We start from the raw sequence: 22672 nt of genomic DNA on the forward strand, positions 1-22672 counted from the left end.
AAACGAACATTTGTTCGATAAAATTTAACAAGCAATGATTGCTTTAGCCAACTTCATCTGCCATTATCATCTGGATCAAAGTCTACATTTTTTGAATCTTTCATTTTACAAATGATATTTCTTTTACTTTTGAAGATTTTTCTTTGAAATAATATTCTCATAAACATTGATTTTTATTTTTTTGTTTAGAAAGAAGATTTGATTTGTTTGGGCTGGTGACATTTAAGATGTATGACCTAAAGGGCCAATATGGATTACTGATCATTCACCAGGTGATTGGTTGTTCAACCAGCTGAGGTGTATGGGCATCAGTGTCGGGAACTATAGCTGTACATCATTGATAAGCCAGAGATTAAACACAGATCTTCTTAAGGAATCTGAAAGTGGCCAAAATGGCTCACTTTGTGGCTTAATTAGCATGTAGGGGGCCAGATAAGTGAATGCATTGACACCCCTTATTACGTCTGTCTGGTGATGTGATCATTGGGCCAGTGATTTGCCAGTATTCACCAGTGTGAAATTAAAGGGAACCTGTCTCCAGATTTGGCCCCTATAAGCTGCGGCCACCACCACTGAGCCCTTATATACAGCATTCTAACATGCTGTCTTGAGCGTAAAAACACTTTATAATACTCACCTAGAAGGTCGTTCTAGTGCAGACTGGTCAGATGGGTGTCTCCGTTTTCTGGTACCGGCGCCTACTCTTTCAGCAATCTTTGTTCTCCTTCTTCTGAAGCCGGCATGCATGATGCGTACTAAGTCATACACACTCGCCTGCACTGAGGTCCTGCGCAGGAGCACTTTGATCTGTCCTGCTCAGGGCAGATCAAAGTATTGTAGTGCATGCCGGCTTCAGAAGATGGAAGACCAAGATGGCTGAAAGAGGAGGCACCGGTCCCGGAGTATGGAGACACCCATCTGAGCAGTCTGCACCGGAGCGACCTTCTAGTGAGTATTATAAAGTGTTTTTTATGTTCTACACAGCGGCCTGGGCTCTTATATAAAGCATGTTACATTGCTGTACACATATGAAAAGGTTTGGGCACCACTGAGCTCTTATACGGTCATATGAAAAAGTTTGGGCACCCCTATTAATGTTAACCTTTTTTCTTTATAACAATTTGGGTTTTTGCAACAGCTATTTCAGTTTCATACATCTAATAACTGATGGACTCACTAATATTTCTGGATTGAAATGAGGTTCCATGCTCGGCGACCATCAAACTTAACTGAACTGGAATTGTTTTGTAAACAGGAATGGTAAAATATACCTTCATCCAGGATCCAGGAACTCATTAAAAGGTACAGGAAGCGACTAGAGCTGTTATTTTTGCAAAAGGAGGATCTACAAAATATTAATGTCACTTTTATGTTGAGGTGCCCATACTTTTGCACCGGTCAAATTTTGTTTAAATGCGGATTGCACATTTTCTGTTAGTACAATAAACCTCATTTCAATCCAGAAATGTTACTGAGTCAATCAGTTATTAGATATATGAAACTGAAATAGCTGTTGGAAAAACCCAAATTGTTATAAAGAAAAAAGGTTAACATTAATAGGGGTGCCCAAACTTTTTCATATGACCGTATAAGAGCTCAGTGGTGGTGGCCGCAGCTTATAGGCCCCAAATCTGGTGAGAGGTTCCCTTTAAAACCAGATTGGCACCCTTACACTCTAGACCGTTGTATTTTTAACCAGCCACATAAGGCTCCTATAGGACAAGCTGCGATTCGTATATTTATGTACTGATGTGGACATTTCGGTGGAAAGGCTTCAGAATGTGACCGGATCCTCATCCAAACATCTCCAATACCTAATGCACAAATGTATGTATAGAAAACATTTGGATGAATAAACAGCAGTCACTTTTTACTGTTCCTCCATCTGCTCGTATTTAATTAACAGGGGTTATATGAGTACAGAGCTGCAAACCTAGCAGAATCCTGAGCAGGTAAATTGTGTAGCGCGTATTTAGAGCGAAAAACATTTAATGCTTACTGTGTTTTAGCGAATAAAGCTTAAAGGGATTGTATGGGTTAGAAAATGTCATTTCCAGCTCTAGCTGGACTTGTAAAATGGTCACCCGAATGTCAGGCTAGAAAATGTAAAAAAAAGGATTACTCAGCCATTAGAACGTTGATTTTCAAAGTAACAAAGCCTCAAGTGATAGAAATCTATTTGTTATTGTATATAGTTTGTATTATAAAATCTGGTGACACTCCACTTTAAGCAGCTAAACCACATGAGAGCTGCGTGATATAGGGGCACCCTGATTAAAGCGATATGTCACTTACTGGACTGTTTGCTGTAGTTTTGATCAAATTGTATCTGCTGCAGAGCTAGCAGTTCTCTGAGTGATGTGCCTTGCATACCCCGCCCACACCACTGATTGGCAGCATTCTGGCAATTTACAGTATGCACAGCAAGCTGCCAATCAGTGGTGGGAGCAGGGTTATGCAGAGCAGCAGGACTACATGGCATGAGGCAACTATTCCTCTAGTGATAATCTCCTGCTGATAAAACATTGATTTTATTGAAACAACAACACACAATCCAGTAAGTGGCATATTGCTGCAATCAGAGTCTCTTGCCATACATTATTTTACTTATAGATTAGGTAGCAAAATCCTGCTGACATGTTCCCTTTAATCTACTGCAAATTCAAATGCAGTCAGTCACTATACACAATATAGAACAAGTAATAGAACAAATGCATATACAGAAAAAGACTTGTGCATGTAGATGCAAGTATATTGCTTTAAAGGGAACCTGTCAGGTTCCCTATGCACCCAGAACTCCGAGGAGTTCTGGGTGTATATTGCTAATCCCTGCCTAACTGTCCCTGTATACACTAGCATAGATAAAGATCTTTAGGGAACGTATTTCTAAAGAGGTTTTACCATATGCGTTAGATCCCCTGGGCGTTAGATCCCCTGACTAGCCGCCCTCTTAGCATGTTAGTGTACTAACATGCTATTCAATGCAGCATCTTCAGCGGTGATGTGCGTACCTGTGTTCGCTGTGACCATGCTTCTGACTGCCAGGCACTTCCGCTCATGTGCAGTATGAAGCCGGGTGTACGCATCCCGGCTTCAGAGAAGTCTACTGGGCATGACCGGAAGAATACCGGGCATTCAGAAGAGCGGTCACAACGGACACAGGTACATGCGGCACCGCTGGTGATGCTGCATTGATTTGCATGTTAGTACACCCCTGTGGGCGTCCTACCAGGCTGAGGCTACACGGGGATTTGTGCCAGTCCTCTCATAACACTCGGCTCACGCTCGCAGCACAGCGGGAGCCGAGTGTCATGCGACTGTGGTGCGATCGTGCAATCAGACCACAGTTGTAGAGGGGTGGGCCAGCACTGCGGAGGAGAGGGCTGGCACTGCGGAGCAGAGGGAGGGATTTATTTCCCTATCTCCTCCGTTGCTGGCTGATGCGAAAATCGCACTGCTCTCGTGTTTCACTAGCCCCATAGACTTGAATGGGTGCGAGTGAAACAAGCTCGCATTGCACTTGCAGCATGCTGCGAGTGTTTTCTCGGTTCAATTATGGCTGAGAAAATAATCGCTCATTGAAGCTGCCCCATAGAGTAATATTGGTCCGAGTGGAATGAGATCTTTTTTTTTTATCGCATTCCACTCGCTCCGTATTACTCGCCGTGTGTGCTAGGCCTAAGAGGCTAGCTAGTCTGGACTAGTCCCTGTGCTCATTAGCATAAGATAAAAGATTTTTACAAAGATTTTTTCTAAAGATCTCTTTATCTATGCTAGTGTATACAGGGACAGTTATGCAGGGATTAGCAATATACACCCAGAACTGCTCGTGGTTCTACGTGTATATTGCTCCTGACAGGTTCCCTTTAAATTGAGAAAAAGGCATCCAAAAAGACACATGACCTCCATTCATATCAGTGATATTATTTTCTTACATTATACCGTGTGTGTGTGTGTGTGTGTGTGTGTGTGTGTGTGTATATACAGTTAGGTCCAGAAATATTTGGACAGTGACACAATTTTCGCGAGTTGGGCTCTGCATGCCACCACATTGGATTTGAAATGAAACCTCTACAACAGAATTCAAGTGCAGATTGTAACGTTTAATTTGAAGGTTTGAACAAAAATATCTGATAGAAATTGTAGGAATTGTACACATTTCTTTACAAACACTCCACATTTTAGGAGGTCAAAAGTAATTGGACAAATAAACCAAACCCAAACAAAATATTTTTATTTTCAATATTTTGTTGCGAATCCTTTGGAGGCAATCACTGCCTTAAGTCTGGAACCCATGGACATCACCAAACGCTGGGTTTCCTCCTTCTTAATGCTTTGCCAGGCCTTTACAGCCGCAGCCTTCAGGTCTTGCTTGTTTGTGGGTCTTTCCGTCTTAAGTCTGGATTTGAGCAAGTGAAATGCATGCTCAATTGGGTTAAGATCTGGTGATTGACTTGGCCATTGCAGAATGTTCCACTTTTTTGCACTCATGAACTCCTGGGTAGCTTTGGCTGTATGCTTGGGGTCATTGTCCATCTGTACTATGAAGCGCCGTCCGATCAACTTTGCGGCATTTGGCTGAATCTGGGCTGAAAGTATATCCCAGTACACTTCAGAATTCATCCAGCTACTCTTGTCTGCTGTTATGTCATCAATAAACACAAGTGACCCAGTGCCATTGAAAGCCATGCATGCCCATGCCATCACGTTACTTCCACCATGTTTTACAGAGGATGTGGTGTGCCTTGGATCATGTGCCGTTCCCTTTCTTCTCCAAACTTTTTTCTTCCCATCATTCTGGTACAGGTTGATCTTGGTCTCATCTGTCCATAGAATACTTTTCCAGAACTGAGCTGGCTTCATGAGGTGTTTTTCAGCAAATTTAACTCTGGCTTGTCTATTTTTGGAATTGATGAATGGTTTGCATCTAGATGTGAACCCTTTGTATTTACTTTCATGGAGTCTTCTCTTTACTGTTGACTTAGAGACAGATACACCTACTTCACTGAGAGTGTTCTGGACTTCAGTTGATGTTGTGAACGGGTTCTTCTTCACCAAAGAAAGTATGCGGCGATCATCCACCACTGTTGTCATCCGTGGACGCCCAGGCCTTTTTGAGTTCCCAAGCTCACCAGTCAATTCCTTTTTTCTCAGAATGCACCCGACTGTTGATTTTGCTACTCCAAGCATGTCTGCTATCTCTCTGATGGATTTCTCTCTCTCTCTCTCTCTCTCTCTCTCTCTCTCTCTCTTTCTCTCTCTCTCTCTCTCTATATATATATATATATATATATATATATATATATATATATATAATATGAACAACAACAAGGCAAAATCCAGCAATATTGTGAGCAATCCAGGATGCTGTTAAAAAAAATTTTCTTTCTTTTTATTCATAAATTCATTAAAATATAATGGTCCAAGCAATTCAGAACAGCATTATCGCAGGAAAATAGCGCAGATAGGACTACGCGTTTCAGCGGTAAAATCCGCCTTCTTCACGGTCCAGAATCTCAGAAATTGAGATTCTGGACCGTGAAGAAGGCGGATTTTACCGCTGAAACGCGTAGTCCTATCTGCGCTATTTTCCCGCGATAATGCTGTTCTGAATTGCTTGGACCATTATATTTTAATGAATTTATGAATAAAAAGAAAGAAAACATTTTTTAACAGCATCCTGGATTGCTCACGTTATTGCTGGATTTTGCCTTGTTGTTGTTCACATTTGTATGGATGGACTCCTACGTCCTGATCCGGGCACAACGGAGTTAACCAGGTGAGCTGAGGATCCAGGTGATTCACTGGAGTGAGCTGGTCTACATTGTTGGACTCATATATATACAGTTAGGTCCAGAAATATTTGGACAGTGACACAAGTTTTGTTATTTTAGCTGTTTACAAAAACATGTTCAGAAATACAATTATATATATAATATGGGCTGAAAGTGCACACTCCCAGCTGCAATATGAGAGTTTTCACATCCAAATCGGAGAAAGGGTTTAGGAATCATAGCTCTGTAATGCATAGCCTCCTCTTTTTCAAGGGACCAAAAGTAATTGGACAAGGGACTCTAAGGGCTGCAATTAACTCTGAAGGCGTCTCCCTCGTTAACCTGTAATCAATGAAGTAGTTAAAAGGTCTGGGGTTGATTACAGGTGTGTGGTTTTGCATTTGGAAGCTGTTGCTGTGACCAGACAACATGCGGTCTAAGGAACTCTCAATTGAGGTGAAGCAGAACATCCTGAGGCTGAAAAAAAGGAAAAAATCCATCAGAGAGATAGCAGACATGCTTGGAGTAGCAAAATCAACAGTCGGGTACATTCTGAGAAAAAAGGAATTGACTGGTGAGCTTGGGAACTCAAAAAGGCCTGGGCGTCCACGGATGACAACAGTGGTGGATGATCGCCGCATACTTTCTTTGGTGAAGAAGAACCCGTTCACAACATCAACTGAAGTCCAGAACACTCTCAGTGAAGTAGGTGTATCTGTCTCTAAGTTAACAGTAAAGAGAAGACTCCATGAAAGTAAATACAAAGGGTTCACATCTAGATGCAAACCATTCATCAATTCCAAAAATAGACAGGCCAGAGTTACATTTGCTGAAAAACACCTCATGAAGCCAGCTCAGTTCTGGAAAAGTATTCTATGGACAGATGAGACAAAGATCAACCTGTACCAGAATGATGGGAAGAAAAAAGTTTGGAGAAGAAAGGGAACGGCACATGATCCAAGGCACACCACATCCTCTGTAAAACATGGTAGAGGCAACGTGATGGCATGGGCATGCATGGCTTTCAATGGCACTGGGTCACTTGTGTTTATTGATGACATAACAGCAGACAAGAGTAGCCGGATGAATTCTGAAGTGTACCGGGATATACTTTCAGCCCAGATTCAGCCAAATGCCGCAAAGTTGATCGGACGGCGCTTCATAATACAGATGGACAATGACCCCAAGCATACAGCCAAAGCTACCCAAGAGTTCATGAGTGCAAAAAAGTGGAACATTCTGCAATGGCCAAGTCAATCACCAGATCTTAACCCAATTGAGCATGCATTTCACTTGCTCAAATCCAGACTTAAGACGGAAAGACCCACAAACAAGCAAGACCTGAAGGCTGCGGCTATAAAGGCCTGGCAAAGCATTAAGAAGGAGGAAACCCAGCGTTTGGTGATGTCCATGGGTTCCAGACTTAAGGCAGTGATTGCCTCCAAAGGATTCGCAACAAAATATTGAAAATAAAAATATTTTGTTTGGGTTTGGTTTATTTGTCCAATTACTTTTGACCTCCTAAAATGTGGAGTGTTTGTAAAGAAATGTGTACAATTCCTACAATTTCTATCAGATATTTTTGTTCAAACCTTCAAATTAAACGTTACAATCTGCACTTGAATTCTGTTGTAGAGGTTTCATTTCAAATCCAATGTGGTGGCATGCAGAGCCCAACTCGCGAAAATTGTGTCACTGTCCAAATATTTCTGGACCTAACTGTATATATATATATATATATATATATTATATATATAAAATATTGGGTGTGGTCTTTATTCTTTATAAATAATAATTTTACTTTATGAATGGAGGCTGCGTGCCTTTTTAAAGGACCTGTTTCCTTGTTTGTGTAACTTATTATGGAACAAAACTAATCATACAGACCTAACCTGTTACGTAAAAAAAAACTTAATTAACCTGCAGATATAGAGTTAATCAGCAGGTTAATAGTTTTTGGAACCTGCCTGGCAACAGCACTTTAAGCCCCGTTACCAGGAGAAAAATAAGTTCAATTTTTCTGGCAGTTTTCATGTTTCTGTGATAGGGGAGGCACGGGTTTGGTCACCACTCTGTGCATGGAGGGTGGCAGTTGTAACCGCACCCTCCGCACTGACTGACAGGGTTCCTCTAATGCTGAGTGAGCTTTCAGGAATTATGGTTACACAGAGTGGTGACTGAACCTGCTCCAGCGATGCCTGACTGAAACCTGAGAGGATAAAATGTTTTTTCCTCCTGGCAGCAGGGCTTAAAGTGCAGGCGTTGGGCAGGTTCCGAACGCTATTAACCTGCAAATTAACCCCATATCTGCAGTTTAATAGCGTTTTTTCATGTGACCGGTTCTCTTTAAAGAGCTTGTTTGGTAAAAACCAAGTTATCACCTATCCATGGCATAGAAGATAAATTATTGAGCAGTGAGGTCTTTGCTGGGACTCTCAATGATCAGCGGAACAAGGAATTTTCATTCTCGACAGGGCAGTTTTATCCCTGTTAAAATGTGCTACAGTGAGCATGGCCGACTGGCACTACTTTCATTCTTTATGGGGATGTCCAAACAAGCTGAGCTCATCGCTTGACAGCCCCATTGGGAATTAATGGAGCAGTGGTCATTCATGTGTACTGCCCCACCAGTGACAGAGATATAAGCTTCCTGTTTCTTTCTGATTGTTTTGGGTACCTGCGGTTTTATCCCACCAATTACTTTAATCACTTATCCGGAGGATTGGTGATAACTTGTGTTCGCCGGATAATTCTTTTAAAGGCAATCTGTCAGTAGGTTTTTGCTACCTCATCTGAAACGATCATAATGTAGGCAAATGGATTCTGAATCCAATGATGTATCACTTAAGCGGGCTTTACACGCTACAATAAATCTACCGATGTGTCGGCGGGGTCACGTCGTAAGTGACGCACATGCAGCATCGTTAGTGATATTGTAGTGTGTGAAACCTACGTGCGATTGCGATTAAACGGAAAACCGTTGATCGCATACACGTTGCTCAATTACTAAAAATTGAACTTCCGGTTGGTCAATGTTCCCGAGGCAGCACACATCGCTGTGTGTGTCACCCCAAGAACGATGAACACATCTTACCTGCGTCCCGCCTGCAATGCGGAAGGAAGAAGGTGGGCGGGATGTTTACGTCCCGCTCATCTCCGCCCTTCCGCTTCTATTGGCCGGCTGCCGTGTGATGTCGGTGTGACGCCGAACGTCCCTCCCACTACAGGAAGTGGATGTTCACCGCCCACATCGAGGTCGTTTGGAAGGTAAGTACATGTGACGGGATTTAATCGTATGTGCGACACAGGCAACAAATTGAACGTGCCGCACATACGATGGGGGCGTGTGCGATCGCATACGAGATCGCATATGAAATTGTAACTTGTAAAGCAGGCTTTAGATTACTGGGTGTAGTCTTGATGACACACTCAAAATTTTTAGATTTGGTCATCTAGCAGAGCTGACTGAGTTTCCCTGCCTACACCAGGCTCTCTATAGAGGTTGTACATTGACAGTGAGGTGTCAATCAGAGGAGGGGATGTGGCAGACTGCCCTGCACATGACCTTGTAGTCCCAGCAATGATAAGGGTTTTGCTGCTTAAACAAACATAGCAAATAAACAAGAAGACAAGACAGGCATCCCTGAACTCATTTAACCTTTGCAGCATGCCGGCTTCACCTTACATAGCAAAAACCTGCTGACAGATTCCCTTTAAGTGCAGATTGTACAGAGTCTCTTGGAATTCCTACAGTTTTACATTATGGGCTGTAGGTACTATATGGGATTTTAATATGGTGTATCATATGGTGCCACCATATCCCATGGTATTTTCTCCAAGACAAATTGTACAATTTTGAAATTTGTATAGACCTTGAGCACTATAAAGGCTAATCTGGATTCAGCTGCAGTACGATTCACAGAAGCATAGCCTCATGGTTGCTCTCTTAGGCCTCTTTCACACGTTGGTGAAAAACCACACACGTTTTTCACGGACGTGTCAGAGGTGCGTTTTGCCCTCCTTGAGCCGTGTTTATGGGCTCCGTGTGTTATCCGTGATAACACACGGAGAACGGGAACTTTCTACTCACCTTTCCCTGGCGTCGCTGTCCGTGGTGCTGATCTTCGGTCTCCGGTCCTGCCGACTCCCTGCTGCTGCTGCTTCCGGCTGCAATGAAGTGAATATTCAATTAGCATAATGAGCAGCGGTCGGCAGCAAGTGACAGCAGCGGCAGAGACTGCAAGGCAGGAGAAGGTGAGTAATGTTTTGGTTTTTTTTCTCACAGACACATGTCTTCTCTCCGGTGCGTGTCACATGGAACACATCCGTGTGGTCCGTTTGCATTACGTGTGACACGTTTGCGTTCTGTGTGACACCCGTGATGCCGGAGAGAAAACTGACATGTCGGCGTGAGAAACACATGGACACACGTAAGTACGGAACGGACACACGTTCCGTGCGCAAATACTTATGTGTGTCCAAAACCATAGGAATACCTAGGTCTACGTGTGTACATTTCTCCGGTACGTGAGAAAACTGCCAAACACGTACCAGAGGCACGTACATGTGAAAGAGGCCTTAGGACTATGATGCTTTAGCACCTTAGGTCAGCAAAGGTAATATGTCTGTTTGATGGAGTTTGATGTGCTGTTTCCAAAAATATGCTTAATTTTGCTCTATCATATAAAGTTTCTGAGGTAGAAGTATTTTTGTTATTACGCTATATCTGCATTTTCAGTGTATGTTGGGCCCCTCATGTGATATGCTCAAGTGATTAAAATGGTCTTTGTGACTGGTTGAATATAAGGAAAGTGGATATGCAATTTGCTGTTCCCATGATTTTGAGAGAACCCAAAAATCATAGTGTTGACTACTACTTTTGTTTTGTCGAAACTAAAGGGCTTTTCTGTAAAAAACAAACATAAGATTAATTTCCCTAAACTTGAATCTATGATTAGGCCAGTTCCACATGATGGTACTTTGCCAGTTCCTGTACCACCGTTGTCTGGATTGGATGAAAATGAAGTAGAATATGAAGACTATGGAGCTGAAGCTACTGGCGAAGACATGGAGACCTCAAGTCAAAATGAGTATGTACCTGTTGGAGCAGCCAGAATGCTTTACTCAACATGGATTAAATGATCTCATCAGAGACCTTTCATTGTCAAAAGATAAAGCTGAACTTCTGGCATCTAGGTTGAAACAGAAGAATCTTCTTCATGATGATGTCAAAGTGTGTTATTACCGAAACAGAAGTAACACTTTAACACAATTTTTCACAGTTGATGGACCAATGGTGTACTGTCACAATGTGAATGGCCTCTTTGAAGAACTGAATCGAGTATTTTGTTTCAGATTGGCGATTGCCTATTGACTCATCCCAGAGAAGTTTGAAAGCAGTGTTGTTTCACAATGGAAATATGAAACCATCAATCCTTATTGCTCACTCATGTAATTTAAAGGAAAGTTATGAAAATCTGTCAGTTGTTTTGGATGCTATACAATACAAGCATCATTAATGGAATATCAGTGGACATTTGAAAGTGATTGGTCTGCTAATGTGACTGCAAGGAGGTGTCACAAAATATTGTTGCTTCTTGTGTTTATGGGACAGTAGAAATACATTAGAGCATTATGTTTATTGTGATATGGGGACAGAGCAACATCTATGCTCCAGGTAGAGACAATGTTCAGCATAATCCTTCAGCTGCTCCAACAAAACTCTTTCTTCCTCCACTACATGTAACGTTGGGTTTAATTAAAAACTTTGTGAAAGCCATGGCAAAGATGAATTCACAAGGGTTCCAGTATATGTCACCGAAATTTTCCAGCATTTTACCAGCAAAGCTGAAGGAAGGGGTATTTGTTAGTCCTCAGATCAGAGAGCTTATGAGAGATGATTTGTTTGAAGGAATGAAAAATAATAAGGATTGAGATCTTGGAAAAGCTTCAAGATGATCTGTGAAAACTTCTTAGGAAAAAAATAAATCTCCAGAATATATTGAAGGTGTTGAGGAACTGATAAATGCAGAGCAGCGCCTTAGATGTCGCATGTCTCTGAAAATGCACTTTTTGCATTCACATTTAGATTTCGTCCCTCAAAATCTTGGGGATGAAAGCGATGATCAAGGCGAGCGGTTTCACAGGACATTAAAGTAATGGAACCCCGCTACCAGGGTTTTTTGGAATGACTCAATGATGGCAGATTACTGTTGGATGTTATCTAGGGACAACCCTGAAAAATCGTATCAATGCCAAGCACTTTTAACCCCTTCACGACCATGGACGGATATATCCGTCATGGAGCGTGTCCCGTTAAGCCCCGCCCCCTGCCGCGGGCAGGCGGCGGTGGTCGGCACACATATCAGCTGTTTTCAACAGCTGACATGTGTGCCTGTTAGCTGCGGGTGGAATCGCTTCCACCCGCAGCCAAAGTCTGGCAGCAAGATCTAAATGCGCGCGGCCATGTTTTTTACTTACCGCCGCCCCCACCGGAAGTCACGTGCGTGATCACGTGACTATCGGTGGTTGCCATCGTAGCACAGGGTCATGTGATGATACCTGCAGCTATGATATTTCACTTTCGTTTTCCCTCGGCACGAAACAGAGGGAAAAAGAAAGTGACTGTATCTGCTGTTTACAGCTGTATAGCTGTGATCAGCAGATAGATAATAGCGATCGGATTACTGATCGCTATAGCGCCCTAGGGGGACTAGTAAAATAAAAAAAAGTAAAAAAAAAAAGTTTAAAAAAAACAACAAAAAACCTAAAAGTTCAAATCACCCCCCTTTCCCCCCATTGAAAATTAAAGGGTTAAAAAAATAAATAAATATACACATATTTGGTATCGCCGCGTTCAGAAATGCCCGATCTATCAAAATATAAAATCAATTAATCTGATTGGTAAACGGCTTAGTGGCAAAAAAATTCCAAACTCCAAAATTACGTTTTTTGGTCGCCGCAAGTTTTACGCAAAATGCAATAACAGGCGATCAAAACGTAGCATCTGCGCAAAAATGGTACCATTAGAAACGTCAGCTCGAGACGCAAAAAATAAGCCTTCACTGAGCCATAGATCACAAAAATAAGAACGCTACGTGTTTCGGAAAATGGCGCAAAACGTGCGCCACTTTTATTGGACAAACTTGTGAATTTTTTTTAACCCCTTAGATACAAGTAAACCTATACATGTTTGGTGTCTACAAACTCGCACCGACCTCCGGCATCATACCCACACATGAGTTTTACCATATAGTGAACACCGTGAATAAAACATCCCAAAAACTATTGTGCCATCACACTTTTTTTGCAATTTTTCCGCATTTGGAATTTTTTTGCTGTTTTCCAGTACACCATATGGTAAAACTTATGGTTTCATTTAAAAGTACAACTTGTCCTGCAAAAAACAAGCCCTCATATGGCAAGATTGACAGAAAAATAAAAAAGTTACGGCTCTCGGAAGAAGGGGAGCAAAAAACAAAAACGCAAAAACGGAGCGTGCCCCGGGGCTGAAGGGGTTAATTTCTGCTCATATTTTGGTTTCTGTTGTGCATGTGAAATTATTTTGGTTCAATAAAAACTGTTTGGAAGGTGAAGCATTTTTTTCTGACATGTAGATTACGGTACTGTGTCGCCAGTATATTTCCTATACCTTATAATAATGATAATGCTCCATGGAAACTTTACGTGCTACAGAAAAACGACCGTATTTTCCCCATCCTTGTATATATGTCCCTCATTCTGGTATAGCCCCCATCCTGATAAATACCCCCATCCTGGTATAGGCCCCATCTTGTTATATACCCCCATCCTGATGTATACCCCCATCCTGATAAATACCCCTGTCCTGCTAAATACCCCATCCCGATAAATACCCCCATCCTGCTAAATATCCCCATCCTGATATATACCCCCATCCTGCTAAATATCCCCATCCTGATATATACCCCCATCCTGCTCATAATATACCCCCATCCTTCTCATAATATGACCCCATCCTGGTATATGCCATTGTGCTATATACCCCATCCTGCTATATGGCTTGTATCCTGTGGCACAGAAAAAAATAAACGTTTATACTCACCTTTCCTCACTCCCTGTAGCATCGATCATCCTCCTTTCTGTGTCCGCAGCAGCGCCGCTGACCTGTGTGGAGCTAGTCACCGTTCCCTGCAGCATCGCAATGTCCTCCTGTCTGCCGGCCCGCTGATGTGTGTGGAGAGCAGTGCGCACAGCGGTGACGTCATCAGAGGCAGGAGCTGTGTTCACTGCTCTCCACACACAACTGCTGGCCGACTGACAGGAGGACATCGCAATGCTGCAGGGAACAGTGAGTATACGGTACTTATTCCCTTCCCCCTGCGCTGATGATAATACGCGGGGGGCAGTGAATACAGCTGCACATTATCACTCCAGGCTGTAGTTGCTAGGGGTGATCACACGGGACGGCTGTGTATTATGCGTGCACCCCCCGCCTGTCACCCTGCCCATCACCCTGCCCAGCTGTCAGCGCCGTCTTCAGCACTGAGAGATGATGGGCGGGAGGATGGGCGTGCATATGAAATGAGCGAGCCCAGTGGTCACAGCAGGCACTGCTACAGCCTAGTCGTGCCACCGATGACCCGCTCCACCGCAGCACCCTCATTCCCCGCAGCCCTACATTCAGACTATAAGACGCACCCCCCACTTTCCCCCAACATGTAGGGGGAAAAAAGTGCGTCTTATAGTCCGAAAAATACGGTATATACATTTCTGAACCTGCGATGATTACAAAAACTATTTTTTGTAGACCTGTGTTATAGATGGAAATTCCGGGTCTGGGACCCCTACACATTAAACATTTACGGGATTACCTAAGGATTTTACATTAACTGAATCTGCTAATGTTTTAGTATTGCATTCCATCCTCTTATGATAAGACCTTTCTAGTTTTACAATATTCGTGTAAAGTTTATCCTTATTATTACTGAATGGCTCAACTTGTCCAACAGATTTGTAGTCATTTCCAGCCCTATTTCTGTCCTTGTCAACTGTGAGCTTTCATTTATCACTTCCTTTGGCTACTACTTCACTGGATGAAGGCTTCTATCTCCCCATCTGCCCGGCCATCTGTACATGTTTATAATGTGCCATTGTGATAAAAATGAATACGTGGTGCCAGCACAATATATAACATTGCTGTGATGAATGGACAGCTAAGTGCCATGTCTCGGTCAGATGGTTTCTGCAAGATGAGAGTGAGGAATCACGTAGTCTGCTGAGACTGCCATCATCTCCAGATGTTTAGCGCATAAGATACTGGATAAGTAGGAATCATAGGACCATATTCTTATAGATCTCATAGCCAATTAGGGGGTGAGAAATAATCGGGAATCTATAAAGCTATGTTATAGTAAAAGGACTATTCCACATCCTGATATGCATTGTATCGTCATTTATAGTTTGTTTTTAACAACTGTGCCCATGCTTGTAAAACTGGAGCTGGTTGCATCTAATATGTTTCATTGAAATGCTCCAGAAAGGTCTGCAATCCCCTCTAATGGTGACCAGTTATTAAGTCCACCTCTCTCGCTCTGAAGTATCCAGCACATCTGTGCATTATATGAACAGCACATTGCTTTTTTAGGCACCATTTAATGTATCCTTCAGGGCTAATGCATCACATTTATTTATTAATCAGTCTAAAAAGAAGTTTGTTGGAATCATTTGCGTCAAATTTAAAGGGGTGGTTCACCCATTTTTTTTATTTTCTGTAGGAGTTCTACTTACCATTCTAGGCGTTTTCTCCATTGGCTTCTGTTTCCATTTCTGGCACTGAGCGGCGCTATCCTGCACGCTCAGTGCCTGTCACATGACCCCCTGGAGCTGTGGCCGCCAGTATCCTCTGACGTCCCGGCAATTCCGGGCTCTCAAACTTGTCGGGTACGTCAGAGGAGGCTGGCACCACTCAGATTGAGTGACAGGGCTGTGGGCGGTGACTACCGCACATCACAGCCCAGTATCGAGGGGAGGAGCCGGAGGACGTCAGTGTGGAGCCGGCTGAGCGTCCTGCAGATGGTGAGGCACGGGGCGCCAGTGTGCAGTACAGGGGGGGTTCTTCAGCTGAAATCCCCCCCCTGCACGTAAGTATCTGATCACACTCTCCACCTGCCCGCTCTGCTGCGATGTCAGGAGAGCGGCCGGTGTGGGGCAGTGTGATCATGTGCTCCTCCCAGCAGCACTGCAGGACGCAGCAAGACACTGACAGGCATGTCACCGCTGTGCTCTGCCATCTGTCCTGCTGCATGGGACCAACTGTCTGCACTCTGTCACCTGCACCACAAGTCACAGAGTGGAGACAGTTAATGACAGAGCACCTCTGCCCCCCCCCTCTTCTTTCCCCACTCTCTTCTCTCCCCCCATTCTTCCCCCTCTTCTCTGCCCCTCTCTTCCCCCTCTTCTCCCTCGCTCTCTCTCTTCCCTCGCTCTCTCTCTTCCCTCGCTCTCTCTCTCTTTCCCCCCCTCGCTCTCTTTCCCCCCTCGCTCTCTTTCCCCCCCTCGCTCTTCCCCCCCCTCGCTCTTTCCCCCCTCGCTCTCTTTCCCCCCCTCGCTCTCTTTCCCCCCCTCGCTCTCTTTCCCCCCTCGCTCTCTTTCCCCCCCTCGCTCTCTTTCCCCCCCTCGCTCTCTTTCCCCCCCTCGCTCTCTCTTCCTCCCCCGCTCTCTTCCCCCCCTCTCTCTCTTCCCCCCCCTCTCTCTTCCCCCCCTTGCTCTCTTCCCCCCCTTGCTCTCTTCCCCCCCTTGCTCTCTTCCCCCCCTTGCTCTCTTCCCCCCCTCGCTCTGTTCCCCCCCTCGCTCTCTTCCCCCCTCGCTCTCTTCCCCCCTCGCTCTCTTTCCCCCCTAGCTCTCTTTCCCCCCTCGCTCTCTCTTCCTCCCTCGCTCTCTTCCCCCCCCTTGCTCTCTCCCCCCTTGCTCTCTTCCCCCCCTTGCTCTCTTTCCCCCCTAGCTCTCTTTCCCCCCTAGCTCTCTTTCCCCCCCTCGCTCTCTTCCCCCCCCTTGCTCTCTCCCCCCCTTGCTCTCTTCCCCCCCCTTGCTCTCTTTCCCCCCTAGCTCTCTTTCCCCCCCTCGCTCTCTTCCCCCCTTGCTCTCTCCCCCCTCGCTCTCTCCCCCCTCGCTCTCTGCCCCCCCCCCTCGCTCTCTTTCCCCCCTCGCTTTCTTTCCCTCCCCCCTCGCTCTCTTTTCCTCCCCCCCTCGCTCTTTTCCTCCCCCCTCGCTCTTTTCCTCCCCCTCGCTCTTTTCCTCCCCCCTCGCTCTTTTCCTCCCCCCCTCGCTCTCTTTTCCTCCCCCCCTCGCTCTCTTTTCCTCCCCCCTCGCTCTCTTTTCCTCCCTCCCTCGCTCTCTTTTTCTCCCCCCTCGCTCTCTTTTCCTCCCCCCTCGCTCTTTTCCTCCCCCCTCGCTCTCTTTTCCTCCCCCCTCGCTCTTTTCCTCCCCCCTCGCTCTCTTTTCCTCCCCCCCTCGCTCTCTTTTCCTCCCCCCTCGCTCTCTTTTCCTCCCCCCTCGCTCTCTTTTCCTCCCCCCCTCGCTCTCTTTTCCTCCCCCCCTCGCTCTCTTTTCCTCCCCCCCTCGCTCTCTTTTCCTCCCCCCCTCGCTCTCTTTTCCTCCCCCCGCTCTCTTTTCCTCCCCCGCTCTCTTTTCCTCCCCCCGCTCTCTCTTCCTCCCCCCTCGCTCTCTTTTCCTCCCCCCCGCTCTCTCTTCCTCCCCCCTCGCTCTCTTTTCCTCCCCCCCTCGCTCTCTTTTCCTCCCCCCGCTCTTTTCCTCCCCCTCAATCTCTTTTCCTCCCCCCCTCACTCTCTCTTCCACCCCCCTCGCTCTTTTCCTCCCCCCCTCGCTCTCTTTTCCTCCCCCCGCTCTCTCTTCCTCCCCCCTCGCTCTTTTCCTCCCCCCTCGCTCTCTTTTCCTCCCCCCTCGCTCTTTTCCTCCCCCCCTCGCTCTCTTTTCCTCCCCCCCTCGCTCTCTTTTCCTCCCCCCTCGCTCTTTTTCTCCCCCCTCGCTCTCTTTTCCTCCCCTCCCTCGCTCTTTTCCTCCCCCCCTCGCTCTCTTTTCCTCCCCCACCTCGCTCTCTTTTCCTCCCCCCCTCGCTCTCTTTTCCTCCCCCCCTCGCTCTCTTTTCCTCCCCCCCTCGCTCTCTTTTCCTCTCCCCCTCGCTCTCTCCTGGCATGGTCAGTACAGAAATATGTCCATCGTGGAGGGGTGAGAGGCAGTAATAAACATGGAGTCCCTACTGTGTCTATGTATTTATTTCTAATAAAGTATTTTCTCTGTGTGATGTCTTTTTTTTTTTATTTATTTATTGGAGATTCTTAATGGCCGGGTGAAACTTGGCCTGACATTAAGAATCTCGGGCTTTATACCAGCTGGTAAAACATAGCTGGTAATATCCCCTTATTACCCAGCGTGCCACTTGCCACCAGGGCCACTGGAAAAGTTGGATACAGCGCCAGAAGATGGCACTTCTATGAAAGCGCCATTTTCTGGGGCGGCTGTGGACTGCAATTCGCAGCGGGGGGCCCAGAAAGTTTGGGCACCCTGCACTGCGGATTCCAATCCCCAGCTGCCTAGTTGTACCTGGCTGGACTCAAAAATTCGGCGAAGCCCACGTCATTTTTTTTTTTTTTATTTCATGAAATTCATGAAATAAAAAAAAAAAGGGCTTCTCTATATATTTGGTTCCCAGCCGGGTACAATTAGGCAGCTGGGGGTTGGGGGCAGCCTGTAGCTGCCTACTGTACCTGGCTAGCATACAAAAATATGGCGAAGCCCACGTCATTTTTTTAAAAAAGTTTTCAGGCAAAAACCTTCATTAAAAAAAAAAAAATGCTTCCCTGGATTTTTATTGCCAGTGAAAGTAACACCAAGCAGCGGGGGTTAGCAGCCAGTAGCTGCTTGGGTTACCATTAGCAATAGAAAATGCAGCAGGAGCCCACAAACAATGTGATTTTTTTTTTTTTTTTTTATTTTTAATGAATTTTTTTTTAAAAAAAAAAATCGACATGGGCTTCGCCCATCAAGCACCAGAGCATTTTACTGCTCAATTCATCCCAAGTAATCAGATGACTCCAGTGTCGGCCGATTACTTGTTCTGTGTCCCCCTGCATCCATTGCAGCGTGTACGGGCTGTGAGGTCAGCGGAGTTCAGTCCAGCACTGGAGTCAGCTGATCTGAACTCAGCTGAACTCCAGCCTGCACACGCTGTGATGGATGCAGGGGGACACAAAACAAGTAAGGTCTAAGCCACACGGTGAGAAAAACAGTGCGAGTGGAGTGCGATAAAACATCGCATTCCACTCGGACCAATATTAGCCTGTGTGTCAGCACACATGAGCGATTATTTTCTCAGCCCTAATTGGACCGAGAAAACAATCGCAGCATGCTACAACTGTAATGCAAGACTCTCTCTTTTACCCATTCAAGTATATGTGGTGAGAGAAAAATCGCACTGCACTTGCGGTACATCGGTGGACTACGGAGGAGAGAGGGAGAGAAATCCCTCCCACCCCTCCTCAGTGCTGGCCCACCCCTCGAGTGCTGGACCGCCCCCCACAGCTGAGGTCTGCTCGCACAGTCGGACCTCAGTCGCAGGGACACACGCACGACACTCAGCTCTGCTGTACTGAGCGTGAGCCGAGTGTAATGCGAGGGGATCGCAGTAATCCCCGTGTGGCCCCAGCCTGATCGGCCGACACTTGAGTCAGCTGATCTGAACTCAGCAGAACTCCTGGACACACAGCCCGCACACACAGCCCGCACACGGTCACATGTGATCGGCAGCAGGCAGTGACTGCTGTTAAGGCTACATTCACATGACCATTCCGTTTTTGGGGGCCACAAAAAACGGTCCTTTTTTTTCACGGATGCAACCTAGTGGCATTCGTGTGACATCTGCGTGCCTTCCGTTTTTTTTGCAGACCGCAAACAACGGAAGCAGCAAGAAAGCTAAATAGATGAGTAGATATAGAGATGGATAGATAGATATAGAGACAGAGGGATAGAGGGATGAATGAATGCATGAATGAATGAATGAATGAATAAATAGAGGGCTGGATAGATAGATAGATAGATTGATAAGAAAGACATATATAATGTCCTACCCCCCTGCATATTCTAAGCTGGCACCCTTTTGTGACTTTCATGTGGCACTAAGGTGCTTAGTCTTGTATTTAGCCAAAAAGAAATAAATAATAAAAAAAAATGACATGCGGTCCCCCTATCTTTTGTAGCCAGCTAGGGTAAAGCAAACGGCTGCAGCCTGCAAACCACAGCTGGCAGCTTCACCTTGGCTGGTAATCCAAAACAGAGGGCACCCCACACTATTATTTTAAATTAACTAAATAATTTAAAACAAAAAACACGGGGTCCCCCGAAATTGGATCACCAGCCAAGGTAAAGCGAACAGCTGTGGTCTGGTATTCTCAGACTAGGGAGGTTCACCGTTATTGGACACTCCCCAGCCTAAAAATAGCAGGCTGCAGCCGCCCCAGAAGTAGCGCATCCATTAGATGTGCCAGTCCTGGTCCTTCGCGCCAGCTCATCCCGTTGCCCTGGTGCGGTGGCAAACGGGGTAATATATGGGGTTAATACCAGATGTGTAATGTCACCTGGCATCAAGCCCTGGAGCTACTGATGTCAGGCATGTATCAGATACCCGACATCACCAACCCAGGCAGTAATAAAAAAAAAAAAAAAAAATAGACAACAAACACATTTTTATTTGAAAAAACACTCCCCAACACATTCCCTCTTTCACCAATTTATTAGAAAGTAAAACAAATCCAGGTCTGGTGTAATACAAGGGGGTCCCACGATGATCCATACCATAGTCAATGTCCCAGTCAATGAAGAACAGAATGTTCCCTATTTGCTGTGAGAGTCGTGCAGTGACCTGAGCTAACATCAATAGGTCAGCCCAGGTCACTGCAGGGCATGACGAGTGCTGCTGTCAGGAGGTTAGCGAGGTACATTACCTGCGATGATCGCTGAACTCCTGATAGCAGCGCTGTCACCGAGTTCAATGACCGCCGCCTTCACAAACAAAGTATTGCGAGCGGCCCGTGACGTCACCACTAGTCACAGTCTCGGGTCGACAGCGAGAGGTGATGTGACAAGCGGCGGGCATAGAAGGCAGTGACGACCGCTGACGTCAGGAGGGCAGGACTTCATCACCGTAGGTAATGAACTTACTAACCTCCTGACGGTAGCGCTTGTCATCCCCGCGGCTGCTGACACTGCAGTGCGGGCCGCTGCTGACACTGCTGAGTGGGCAGCCGCGGGGCTGGGGCTGGAGCGGGACACTGACTGCATGGGCACCCAACGGAAGTCACATGGAAGTGCTTCCGTGTTGCTTCCGGGAATTTTGCGGACCCATTGACTTGTATTGAGTCACGGTTCGTTATTACAGAACAGAATAGGACATGTTCCATAATAACGGAGCGGACATACGGCATTCGATGTGGGGTTTTTTTGTAGGATCGGATGCACATGGAAGTGCTACCGTGTACCCTCCGATCCTACACAAAAGACATTGAAAAGATGGTCCTGTCTGTGGCTCCGCAAAAAAACAGGAACTGACCAGGACAAACGTAACGGTCATGTGAATGAGCCCACCTGCAGCCATTGCAGCGTGTGCGGGCTGTGAGATCAGGAGTCAGCTGACTCCAGCGCCGGCCGATAAATTCTGTGTCCCGCTGCAGAAGGATCCGGTAAGATAACGGTTGCATGCGCTGCGCATTTAATCCACAGGATCCGGTCATATGCGGTTTGTGGATGATATGGACGACACACAGACTAGGCAAGAGGGAAAAAAGCAATCTCATCACCCCCTCACTTTTTTTTCCCCAATTATTTTTTTCACATGTTGCGCCGGCTAATAATCATAATTTCTGTACGCACACTCACACACACTCACACACACTCACACACACACACACACACACACACACACATTCACACTCTCTCACACACACACACACATTCACACTCTCTCACACACACACACACATTCACACTCTCTCACACACACACACACATTCATACTCTCTCACACACACACACATTCACACTCTCTCACACACACACACATTCACACTCTCTCACACACACACACACACACTTCCCCTGGTTGTGCAGAGCTGGGAGCTGCTGCTGTCTCTGTGTGATTGCTCTCAGTGCATCCACACAGGGAAGAGGCAGGGAGGAGGCTTCGGGTGGAGAGCTGAGGGGGTGTTACACACAGTGGGTGTGTTAGATAAGCTAGACACCGCCCTAGAGCCACAAAGAATTCTGGGACTTGTAGGAACTGAACACTGGAAGTCAGAGGAGAGATTAACCCCATCAGAGCTGGAGCCAGCAATGAGCATGTGCTGCTAGTGCACAATAAAAGGTAATTTTACTGAAAAAACGTAATAGATGTGTTGAGGGGCACATATTAGCAAGATTTATCAGAAAAAAAAAAAATCAGTTTTGGTAACTGGACAACTTCTTTAAGGCACACACCATTTAAATGGAAGGTATTTTTAAAAAAAAAAAGAAAAATAGTAACTGAAAATATGAAAGTAATAATGTTTAAATGTTTTGTTTAAATATTACTTTTTTTTTTAACCCCTTAACGACCTTTGACGTACTGGGTACGTCATGGTGACATGGTGCTAAACGACCCATGACGTACTCAGTACGTCATGGCGAAATCGCGGTCCCGGAGCCCCGGGGAGTGAAATTTGTTTAATTAAACGGTAGATTCGGGAAGGAGGGGACCTCTGCCTGACCTCAGGAGGGGTGGTGCCTCCTCCCCGAACCTACAGAGGCTGTGATTGGCTGACGAACGCCGCTCAGCCAATTACAGCCACTGTAATGTTCCAGCCATTGAAACT

The 22672-nt window shown here is 45.7% G+C and overlaps 1 protein-coding gene across 1 annotated transcript in view; it reads left to right on the forward strand.

The window, feature by feature from the left end:
- The window catches only part of DUSP3 (dual specificity phosphatase 3), a 104912-nt gene that overhangs the window by 68776 nt on the left and 13464 nt on the right, over positions 1–22672 (forward strand). The gene's annotated exons all lie outside the window — the stretch shown is intronic.

This window comes from Anomaloglossus baeobatrachus, chromosome 5 (genome assembly GCF_048569485.1).
Source record: "Anomaloglossus baeobatrachus isolate aAnoBae1 chromosome 5, aAnoBae1.hap1, whole genome shotgun sequence".
NCBI lineage: Eukaryota > Metazoa > Chordata > Amphibia > Anura > Aromobatidae > Anomaloglossus > Anomaloglossus baeobatrachus.